This window comes from Haemaphysalis longicornis, unplaced genomic scaffold, assembly GCF_048455015.1.
Source record: "Haemaphysalis longicornis isolate Haplotype H1 unplaced genomic scaffold, Haemaphysalis longicornis Haplotype H1 scaffold_11, whole genome shotgun sequence".
Lineage (NCBI taxonomy): Eukaryota > Metazoa > Arthropoda > Arachnida > Ixodida > Ixodidae > Haemaphysalis > Haemaphysalis longicornis.
In genome coordinates this window covers 28,968,138-28,980,601 of record NW_027526214.1, presented here as the reverse complement: position 1 = coordinate 28,980,601, position 12,464 = coordinate 28,968,138, and the positions used below count along the sequence as shown (strand labels likewise).

The window sequence follows — 12,464 nt, the reverse complement described above, 5'->3', positions numbered from 1 at the left end:
GGTCATGGGTTCGGATCCCTCCCGGCGGGCATTTTTTCACCACTCTCTTTTCGACTCAAAAAATTCTTAATCTGTTTCTATGACCCACCACATCCTCCCCTTTGCTTTCCGAGGTTTTCTAGACTGCCAACCCTTATTTTTTGTGTTATTTCATGGAGCCCCTCATTTCCCATTTTCTCATTGGCAAGATGCTTAGCAAGGGCCTCTGTTCTGGTAGTCTTGGTGCCAAAGGGAGCATAGAGGGTTCAACGCTGGTCGACCACTCTCGACATGTTTCAGACACTCGAGTCACTCCCCAGGGGTTAAAAAGAAGGTCCCCTTCACCCCGAGTAGTCCGAGTGGCTCTGTCTACCACCTCCAAATGCAGGAAACAAAAATGCCTAACATAAATACCCCAGAAAGTGCTGGGGAAACAGCCCCGCCTGTAGCCTAGTGGTTATCGCACAAGCCCGATATTCTAGAGGTCGTGGGTTCGGATCCCTCCCGGCGGGCATTTTTTCACCACTTTCTTTTCGACTCCAAAAATTTTTCATCTCTTTCTATGACCCAACACAACCTCCCATTTGCTTTCAGAGGTTTTCTGGACTGCCAACCCTTATTTTCTGTCTTATTTCACGGAGCCCCTGATTTCCCATTTTCTGATACGCTACATGCTTAGCGAAGGCCTCTGTTCTGGCAGTCTTGGTGCCAAAGGGAGCTAAAGAGGGTTCAACGCTGGTCGACCACTCTCGACATGTCATAGACACTGGAGTCACGGCCAGGGGGTTAAAAACAAGGTCCCATTCACCCCGAATAGTCCGAGTGGCGCTGACTACCACCCCCAAGTGCAGGAAACAAAAATACCTTCACACAAATACTCGAAAAAGTGCTGGAGAAACAGCCCCGCCTGTAGCCTAGTGGTTATCGCACAAGCCCGATATTCTAGAGGTCGTGGGTTCGGATCCCTCCCGGCGGGCATTTTTTCACCACTTTCTTTTCGACTCCAAAAATTCTTCATCTCTTTCTATGACCCACCACATCGTCCCATTTGCTTTCATAGGTTTTCTGGACTGCCATCCCTTATTTTCTGTGTTATTTCACGGAGCCCCTCATTTCGTATTTCCTGATTCGCTACATGCTTAGCGAGGGCCTCTGTTCTGGCATTCTTGGTGCCAAAGGGAGCATAAGAGGGTTCAACGCTGGTCGACCACTCTGGACATGTCGTAGACACTCGAGTCACGGCCCGGGGGTTAAAAAGAAGATCTCCTTCAGCCCGAGTCGTCCAAGTGGCGCTGACTACGCCGCCCAAAAAAATGCCCACATAAATACCCCAGAAAGTGGTGGGGAAAAAGCGCCGCCGGTAGCGTAGTTGTTATCGCACCAGACCGGCATTCTGGAGGTCGTGGGTTCGGATCCCTCCCGGCGGGCATTTTTTCACCACTTTCTTTTCGAATCAAAAAATACTTCAGATCTTTCTACCACCCACCACAACCTCCCCTTTGCTTTCCGAGGTTTTCTGGACTGCCAACCCTTAATTTCTGTCTTATTTAACGGAGCCCCTCATTTCCCATTTTCTGATTCGCCACATGCTTAGCGAAGGCCTCTGTTCTGGCAGTCTTGGTGCCAAATGGAGATAAAGAGGGTTCAACGCTGGTCGACCACTCTGGACATGTCGTAGACACTCGAGTCATAGACCGGGGGTAAAAAGAAGGTCTCCCTCAGGCCGAGTAGTCCGAGTGGCTCTGCCTACCACCCCCAAGTGCAAGAAACAAAAATACCCTAACCTAAATACCCGAGAAAGTGCTGGGGAGACAGCCCCGCCGGTAGCGTAGTGGTTATGGCACCAGCCCAGTATTGTGGAGGTCGTGGGTTCGGATCCACCCGGCGGGCATTTTTTCACCACTTTTTTTTTCGACTAAAAAATTCTTCATCTCTTTCTATGACCCACCACATCCTCCCCTTTGCTTTCCGAGGTTATCTGGACTGCCAACCCTTATTTCCTGTGTTTTTCACGGAGCCCCTCATTTCCCATTTTCTGATTCGCTACATGCTTAGCGAAGGCCTGTGTTCTGGCAGTCTTGGGGCGAAAGGGGGCTTAAGAGGGTTCAATGCTGGTCGACCACTCCGGACATGTCGTAGACACTCGAGCCATGGCCCGGGGGTTAAAAAAAAGGTCCCCTTCACCCCGTGTAGTTCGAGTGGCTCTGCCTACCACCCCAAGAGCATGAAACAAAAATACCCTAACATAAATACCCGTGAAAGTTCTGAGGAAACAGCCCCGCCGGTAGCGGAGTGGTTGTCGCACCAGGCCGGTTTTCTGGAGGTCGCAGTTCGGATCCCACCCGGCGGGCATTTTTTCACCAGTTTCTTTTCGACTAAAAAAATTCTAATCTTTTTCTATGACCCACCACATCCTCCCCTTCGCTTTCTGAGGTTTTCAGGACTGCCAACCCTTATTTTTTGTGTTATTTGACGGAGCCCCTCATTTCCCACTTTCTGATTCGCTACATGCTTAGCGAAGGCCACTGTTCTGGCAGTCTTGGTTCCAAAGGGAGCTTAAGAAGGTTCAACACTGGTTGACCACTCTCGACATGTCGTAGACACTCGAGTCACGGCCCGGGTGTTAAAATGAAGGTCCACTTCGCCCCGAGTTGTCCGAGTGGGGCTGGCTACCACCCCCAAGTGCAGGAAACAAAAATACCTTAACTTAAACACCCGAAAAAGTGCTGGGGAAACAGCCCCGCCGGTAGCGTAGTGGGTATCTCACCAGACCGGTATTCTAGAGGTCGTGGGTTCGCCTCCCTCCCGGCGGGCATTTTTTCACCACTTTCTTTTCGACTCAAAAAATTCTTCCCCTCTTTCTACGACCCACCACAACCTCCCCTTTGCTTTCTGAGGTTTTCTGGACTGCCAACCCTTACTTTCTGAAATATTTCACGGAGCCCCTTATTTCCCATTTTGTGATTCGCTACATGCTTAGCGAGGGCCTCTGTTCGTGCAGTCTTGGCGCCAAAGGGAGCTTTAGATGGCTCAAGGCTGGTCGACCACTCTCGACATGTCGTAGACAGTCGAGTCACGGGCCGTGGGTTAAAAAGAAGGTCCCCTTCAGCCCGAGTAGTCCTAGTGGCGCTCGCTACCACCCCCATGTGCAGGAAACAAAAATGCCTAACATAAATACCCCAGAAAGTGCTGGGGATACAGCGCCACCGCTAGCGTGGTTGTTATCGCACCAGAGCGGTATTCTGGAGGTCGTGGGCTCGGATCAAACCCGGCGGGCATTTTTTCACCACTTTCTTTTCGACTAAAAAAACTCATCTCATTCAACGACCCACCACAACCTCCCCTTTGCTTTCCGAGATTTTCTAGTCTCCAACCCATATTGTCTGAAATATTTCACGGAGCCCCTCATTTTCCATTTTGTGATTCGCTACATGCTTAGCGAGCGCCTCTGTTCTGGCAGTCTTGGCGCCAAAGGGAGCTTAAGAGGGTTCAACGCTTGTCGACCCCTCTGGACATGTCATAGACACTCTAGTCACGGCCCGGGGGTTAAAAAGAAGGACCCCTTCATCCCGAGTAGTCCATGTGGCGCTGGCTACCACCCCCAAGTGCAGGAAACAAAAGTACCTTAACATAAATACCATAGAAAGTGCTGGGGAAAAAGCCCAGTCGGTAGCGTAGTAGTTGTCGCACCATACCGGTATTCTGGAGGTCGTGGGTTCGGATCCCACCGGGTGGGCATTGATACACCACTTTCTTTTCGACTCAAAAAATGCCCCCGCACCTCCCCGAGGGTGATTGTGAGGATGCAGAAATGCGAACGTCGAACGCAAAGTCCTCGGGAACCATGCGAGGAAGGCACCGCACAACCATCGATACGTCGATGGGTACGTTCACCACCTGTCCCTTGATTCCAAACTGCCCCTTGCCTCGAGTCAGCCGCCTGATGCTCATGAAGGAGAGTCGAGGCGCGATTAGCCGCTCTTCGACCGGCTTCAGAAAGGGAAGATGCCGCGGCCGAGGATGATAACGGTAGCCAAAACTCACGGAGCCCTCCTCTTCGAAGCTATGTTGTTGTTGTTGTTGTTCCTTGATAATATCAGCTATGTCTTCTCCTTTTTCTTCTTCAGCGGTTCCCCTACGGGAAGATGACGATAGTGGTTGAACGCGAAGCTGTCTCGTGATGGATTGTTTGGTTGGCCAATCTCTAGGGGCATCATGCACAATCATCATCATACGCGCTGCGCCGCTCTTCGACCGGGTTCAGATCGGGAAGATACGCCGGCCGAGGAGGATAACGGTAGCCAAAACTCACGCAGCCCTCCGCTTCGCAGCTGTCTTCTTCTCTTTCTTCTTCTTCAGCGGTTCCCCTACGGGAAGATGACGATGGTGGTTGAACGCGACGCTATCTCGTGATGGATTGTTTGGTTGGCCAATCCCTAGGGGCATCATGCCACAATCATAATCAGACGCGCTGCGCGCGCCGGCCAATTGACTCACGACAACCTCCGACTCTAATGCATTTCTGCATAAAAATTATTCATCTCTTTCGAAGACCCAACACAACCTCCTCTTTGCTTTTAGAGGTTTTCTGGACTGCCAACCCTTATTTTCTGTCTTATTTCACGGAGCCCCTCATTTCCCATTTTATGATTCGCTACATTCTTAGCGAGGGCCTCTGTTCTGGCAGTCTTGGCGCGAAAGGGAGCTTAAGAGGGTTCAACGCTGGTCGACCACTCTCGACATGTCGTTACAGTCGAGTCACGGCCCGGGGGTTAAAAAGAAGGTCTCCTTAAGGCCGAGTAGTCCAAGTGGCGCTGGCTACCGCCCCCATGTGCAGGAAACCAAAATTCCTAACATAAATACCTCTGAAAGTGCTGGGGAAACAGCGCCGCCGTTAGCGTAATGGTTATCGTACCAGACCGGTATTAAGGAGGTCGTGGGTTCGGATCCCACCCGGCCGGCATTTTTTCACCAATTTCTTTTCGACTCAAAAAATTATTCATCTCTTTCTACGACCCACCACAACCTCCCCTTTGCTTTCCGAGGTTTTCTGGACTGCCAACCCTTATTTTCGGAAATATTTCACGGAGCCCCTCATTTCTTGTTTTCTGATTCATTACATGCTTAGCGAGGGCTTCTCTTCTGGCAGATTTGGCGCCAACGAGAGCCTAAGAGGGTTCAACGATGGTCGACCACACTCGACATGTCGTAGACACTTGAGTCACGGCCCGGTGGTTAAAAAGAAGGTCCCCTTCAGCCAGAGTAGTCCAAGGGGCCCTGGCTACCACCCCCATGTGCAGGAAACAATGCCTAACATAAATACCCCAGAAAGTGCTGGGGATACAGCGCCGCCGGTAGCGCAGTGATTATCGTACCAGACCGGTATTCTAAATGTCGCTAGTTCGGCTCCCACCCGGCCGGAATTTTTTCACCACTTTTTTTCCGACTCAAAGAATTCTTCATCTCTTTCTATGACCCAACACAACCTCCCCTTTGCTTTCAGAGGGTTTCTGGACTGCCAACCCTTATTTTCTGTCTTATTTCACGAAGCCCCTCATTTCCCATTTTCTGATTCGCTACATGCTTAGTGAGGGCCTCTGTTCTGGCAGTCTTAGTGCCAAACGGAGCTTAAGAGGGTTCAACCCTTGTCGGCCCTTGGCCCCGGGTACAAGCCGCCTTGGTAAGGGGGGGTGCCACTCGTGCATCTTCAGTTTCTTTAGTAAACGTCGAAAACTGGAAGACGACTGCCACTAAACTGCAGCTGCCTGTTTAAATGCCCCTCCATTTTCTGTATAATGGGGAAGGCAAGGAGAAATATGGCATTCAAAAATGAGCGGGGGATTATCCGATAATCTGCGTGGCGTGAAGAGTTACCGCGACGCCACCGGAGGGTTTGGCGAGCAACCTTGTTCCTTCCGGGGAGGGGGGCTGAGACAGCAAAGATGCTTGTCCCCAGCAGCGCTTTTCTGCGCCGACATCTCGACTCACTGGCGTTGAGCTTTCATTTGAAAAGCAGCCACCCCAGTAGGGCTTTAATTGTCACAAGAATTCTCTTGAAGCCCAGCGCTTCACGGTAATGCAGTGCGTCTGCTGCTGGGCGTATCTGCATTCAATTGCGCATGAAGGGACGACGAAGGAGTGCTTCTCCTCTCGAATCTAAGAAAGGGTGACACACACGTTTCCAATAATTTCTGTGTTGCTGTTCTCTGCCCTCCGTGAGAATTCACAAAGATGTATACCAGGAAACTTGTAGGCTGTAGCGTCGGTGCTTCAGCTGCACGTTAGACACCCCTTTCCCTGTTCTCTCCGGAAAGCGTTTAGGAGGAGAGAGAGGGAGACGTAAACCTTATGTTGACCTCCGGTTCAGGGGAAGTGGCAAATTTTGTTTCTCATTTGCAATGGACCTTTTTCGAGTACCGGTCCTTTTAGCAGCCGTCACGGCGAACCTAAATGCCAGTAAGGTACGCCCCAAGGAATGTTTGTCTTTCGAGGAACCCGTGCACAAAATATCCTGGTCCTGAAATTCCTTCCCCACCCAACGGCACCCGTGCCTTTCACATGAATGTCACAGTAGCAGGCTTCCACTCCAACAAAGACCAACCATTACCACCAAAGGCAAAACAAAACAGCCACGCTTGAGTTTTCACAATGTCAAAGAACGTCTTATTACGTCAAAAGAGTTCAAATAATTGTACGCATTGCCTTAACTTAAAAGGAGAGAAGATCCATTCAGGTGGCGTTATAAATGATGTTGCCAAAATCTTTGCCTGTCTCAAAATGAATCATTTTACAAAGCTCGATCTTGTTTCCTTGCGTAAACTGCAGGATATCAGAAGAATATTTTTGCCGCTATTTTACACCATCAGCTAACGCGGGATTTTCTAATGACCTGCTCGACGCACTATATGTATTATATTACAAAATTTTCTACTCGTGCCATGTTTGTTTTTGTAAATTTTTATTTCCCCCACATTACCTGCAAATCCTCTACGACTGTGACAATGCTATCGAAATCCTCTACTTTCCGATCTTTATGTGCCTTTTACTTAACACAAGCGACTACCCAGCTAAACAGGACAACATCTTAATCTGTGTGTTCGACCCAATACTATGTGTCCCAGACATTGTTTCAAGTATTAGCCACATCGCAGCGCTGACATTAGTGATCTCTGTATTGTTTGTATTGCCTTTCTCCTGCTGAATGTTCCGTCCCATCGTTCGTCCAAAAACCAAAAAAAAATTTGCTACAATGGAAAAGCCACTTTTGCTGCCACTGGCAACCCGATTCATAAATAAATGTATGAATTTTTTTTGAAAATCGTTTGGTAGACGAAAACTGATACATGTTTAAAGCAGTTCTTGTATATTCCCGAAAAGATCATTTTAATGAACCGTAGTTCGCATTGGTTTAATGCAATAAGTACCGCTCTAAAAACCCGAACAAACGGCTTTTCTGGAAGGGTAAATATGCAGGTAATCCACAAGCCTCGATCCTTCAGAGAAAAAAAAACGTGTTTTCTTAAAAAAAACACTAAAACAAGCAAAGCATGCGCCCTTTAACACCACTCTTCCTTCACTATTGCCAAAATATCCCCAAAAGCTCTTCATCGTGGTTAACTGTATCGAATGCGCCGATGCGCCACTTTTTGACTCGCAATCTCAGCCATGAGCGGAATATGACTGCTCTACACCTTGTAACGAAACTTGTTCAGAAACATTTTTTCCTGTTCCCAAGAGACAGCTTCCTGCTTATGATTACTTATCCAACTTTCCAGTTATTTCTATTTGTAATTACAACAGCTTTGTGAATAATATTGATAACTTGAAAATATCCTCATCGTCTGGTCTGAATTAGTAACTTCAACTTATTTAAAAACACTAAATTATACTCTGCCCTTATTACACACAAAATTCTTGAACAATTGCTTTGACTTGACGTGCCCCTGGACTCAAGGATGAAAAAAAATTCCATTCTACAAATCTGAAAACCAGCACTCATCTGTAACTGATCTCCCCATTTTCTTTGCAAGCATGTGAGGTAAAACCGCGGAGCACATCGTTGTCACTAGTCTTGTTCGCTTTATTGAATTTGGCTCTTTCTTTACAAAAACTCAGCACAGTTTCCGTATATCAAATTTCTTGCACTTTATAACCTTCAAAAACGACATATATCTCATTCTGGGCTGTGGTTCCACACTTCAATGCATTTTTTCATATTTCCCTAAAGCATTCTATAAAGTTTGTCATAACCTGCTCATTTATACTATTGTAATCTAATGTTGGTTGCAATGTGATAGCTTCAGTTGAATGCTTTTTCGTTGACCGCAGGGATTTACATACACATGCAACACCCCCCCGCCCCCAAATAATTCCACAATCACGACCACCCCGCCCAGGGATTGATACACACACACCCAACAGCCCCCCCACATACCCCCCCCACTAGAAGGATTTCGACCCCCCCTCCCAAAAAAATGAAATTCTGGATAAACCCTGGTTGATCGTTTACTCTTGGTGTTTGCTAATGGCTGCAATTCGTCGCGTCTACTGGTGACATTAGAAGTTAATCAGGGATAAGTCCTACGCCCATTGCTATTTTCCACATGCATTATGACTTTCTTAACAACTTCTCATAAATGATGAGTTATGCTATTTGCAAATGTTCTGTTGTCTATCGGGACGTGAACGCTTTAACGGCATCACACAAGTGCAATCGTAATCCTAATAGTATCGCAAACAGGAGTTAAAAGTTGTAAAATGCCACTTCATGCTTGTTAATGAAGATTTACGCGCCCCTCACTTTGCCACCTCTGATCACCTTACCTACGCCATTACAGACATGCGCCTACGCACAGTTGCTGCATAAAAATACGTTGTCGTTTTTCTAAACAGAAATTTAACATAGAATGATCGTGCTATTACGCACATCATATTCAAATATAAGTGAGTGTAGGGTGCATTGTAGGAATTTTGTTTATAACCCTAATCCTGTCAAATTAGTTGCCGGTATAGGTATAATACTTCTACGCAGTAAATTTGAATAGGCCGCGCCGTTTTGGGACCCGCTGCCCGCACACTACATTGCTCAACAATGCTCTGAATGCACTACAAAATCACGGAGCTCGTTTTATTAATCCCATTTATGACCGCACAGAAATTGCAACGTTCATGGAATTATTCCTATCATTACAACTCTAGGAAAACGTAGAGAACTGTCATCGTTTTAACTTTTTTTATGATATCCCAAGAACGAACATTTGAAACAGGCGTTGATATCACCAGCCACGTAGTCCGAAATATTAGATCATACTAACGAGGTAGGCGTCAGTCATTGTTGCACAAAGTCGTGTTTTAATTCTTTTATACCCAGAACACCTTCCGACTTTGAGTGGAACAGTTTCTGTGGTCAACTTCTAATAAAGCACTAGAAATGAATCAGCTGCCTTGGTTGCAGCGTCTAAATTCTTTTTACTCAATCTGTAATGTTGTGACTGGCAGTGACTGCTTTCATCTTTTTTTGTCACCTAAGTGATACGCTGTCATCTTTTTTTTTTTCACCTAAGTGAAAGTACCATATTTCATTCGGTTATTGCGTGTATTCATTTCTTCATATCAACATTTCATATTACTAATGTACGCTACAATTTTTCGAAGATTTCCTTTTCCCTTTTAACTCCTTTTTGTTATTCCGTCTGGTCCCTGAGGGTACTTGAAGTAGATAAATAAACCATGTGCAGGACGAGCTCACCTCCCATAGAGCGCTCTCATATTAATTTTTTCCGCCAGATCTTCTGCTATCATCGCTCACCGTATTTTTTGCTCCACCCGTGATTTTTTTCCCCTCGAGAGCCATTCTGCCGGTGGTACACTTGTGTGTAGCAGGCTCTCATCATGCTCCGCCCAATGCTGCACTTCTTTTCAATGGGAGCTAGGAGGTCGTCTACGCGAGTTTGGCCTTGATATATACAATGCTTGATTCCTATGTTTACGCATTATACCTGACACGGTTTTGTGTCTTTGGACCAGGCCTATGCCCTACTAAAGCTACTTATCGAACTCAGTAAATGTTCTGATATAATTAAGAAAAACGTAAAACGGAAGCATATATGTACTTCCATTTCAAGCGGGCTGGTTACCTTGTTTTGGTTCCCTAGTTTCAAATACAGCTTGTGTAAACTGAGCTTGTTTAAACTGAGACTTTCATGTTGACTTAGCTGCCGTGGCTAAGAAACATTTGCGGTGATCACTCATTTGAAAGCCGCAGAAGGTGTGTTTCAATAAGAGTGACACAGCCGGTATAATAAACGGCTGTTTGGTGAAGTGAAGTACTTTTCATTGAAACAACAAATTCCAGCCATTTCAGGGGACCTTTCTCCGCTAGCTCTCTGCGCACGCGCTACTCTCACTTCCAACGGCCGATCCAAAGTTATTGTGGTTCAAAATGCAAACAAAACGACGGCATATTGGATTACCCACTTGCGAGCGCCGAGCCAGCTATGTGCTGCTCATTTATCTGTCCTGTTACCTTTGTCTTTTTTGACCAATTGTCATATTTTTTTGCTTTATTGTTTTCAATTTACCATTGTTCGTTTCCGTCTTTGCTCGCGTAGTTTACCGTGTGCTGTTTTTATCGCTGTGTCGCTGTCGAGAGCAAAGCACGTGCATAGTGTTTCCTAACGGGAACCTGCTCTGGGATGCCCCATTCTTGTGCTGCGGTATGTTCTGGACGGAACGTTCGAACGGCGGCTGTGGCTTGAGATTTTTTAGAAAGTTCCACCCACACCACACTTGGCCGCCGCTCGCATAACGAACCAGCTTGCGTGGGGTAGTATTAATGCCGCTCCAACTCCCCAGCGGCGATGGCTGGGCTGGCAGACCTTTAACGTCAGTTTACTGTTTACCACCCCCCTTCTCTTAAAGCACTAAAAAACTGCCGACAGGTAGGCGCTACGGCGGCAATCCTGACATTTTTCTGCCACAGAAACAATGCGTGGCGCCCTGGGACGCTTTCTTCAACTGCACCGGGCAGGCAGAAAGAAAAGGGGGAGTGTTCTTCCATGATCCCCAAAGTGTGGTTCGGTGGGCCGCCGCTACAGGGCTACGCTACTGGAAAGAGGTCCATTGTGCAAATTAAGCTACTGCGGAAAATTTAATAGCGATGCAGACATAGATTAGATGTTCATGCGCGATATGTACACCCCACCACCTGAATTTAATTACGTTAATTAAATTAAAAAGGAATGCAGTTTTATTCTATCAAACATGGGACTATACATATTCTGCGATGAGTGGCCTAGGAGCAGCAGTTTCATGTTAGTTGTATTGCAACTTCGACTGACAGTTATCATAATACCTATGCAGATAAACGTTCCCAGGACCCATGGTCAAGTAGTCAGTTCAGCAGTACAATGTCATAATTTGCTTTTGGATCGTTCCGATAGAACACGAGCTACAGCTGCTTTCTGTCTCTCATCGCAAAACCCGAAATAAATGGTCCTGAAATTGTGGCCCCGGACCGGTCATCGAGCAAAGCGACCCCATAAAGCAACTCGAAGTGTGGTGTATGTTTCAATTGGAGGCATCTTGCTGAAGTACATCAGTAAACGATCCTTTCTTTTTAGGGACGTTATAACATATACTTGTAAAATGCAGAAATTATTAAATGAGTAAATAAGCAAATATAAAACATTGCCTGTTCACGATCATATTCCGCTATTTATGCCACTCCTCGCTGCTTTGGCTACGGACGGAAAAAAAACTCCATGCGCCCTTCATAAACGGCAGAAACGTTCCATCCCAGTCGGTAAGGTATGATACAAAGAGACAGGTCAGAAACCGAGCACCGAGACAATTATATTTCTTATAATGGGGAAGAACGGGAGCTTTTGTTCTTCGTGCGTTTGGAGATTGCGATGCAGACGCAGGTGCCGGCCATGAACCATGTGTATTTTACCTTCTAATGCTTGCAGCATTGCAAGATTTCTGCTTAGAATATATTACAAGGCACAACGTTTATATTCAGCTGTCCTCCCTTTCTTCTGGTAATCCATGTTTCTTTCGGCTAAAAAGGACGGATGAGCAAGGATGCTGCATGTTAGTCACGGGTGCGTGCGTGTATGAACTCGCACTTCCTACCCCCGTTTGCCGGTCACCTCCCGCAACTATTTCAAGGTAAAGCGCACCCTTCGCGAGATGCTACAGGTGGAGTTCCCAGACCTGAGGACGCCTGTAACTAATTGAGGCGCGACGCTCGCAAAGCATCGGTCTAGCCTGGTTGGCACGGCATACAGCACTATGACGAACTTCTTCTGAAGAGGCCCGGGAAATGTAGCTGTTACGCATATATACCTTCAATCACCTTGGCCAGCTTAAATTAAGCAAAATGAGATGCCACCGCAGCGAGCCCTCGCTCAACAGCCCCCTTTCTCCCCTGTTTCATCTTTGGGTTTCAATGTTCAGCGCCGTGGGGCTATTATGAAGAGGTG

At 46.9% G+C, this 12,464-nt stretch overlaps 1 non-coding gene across 1 annotated transcript; it reads left to right on the top strand.

Moving 5' to 3' along the window:
- Nucleotides 1-1,333: 1,333 nt before the first annotated feature.
- On the top strand, nt 1,334-1,406 carry Trnaa-ggc (transfer RNA alanine (anticodon GGC)). Its single transcript has one exon. It is a non-coding gene; the product is annotated as a tRNA-Ala (tRNA).
- The last annotated feature ends 11,058 nt before the right edge of the window (nt 1,407-12,464 follow it).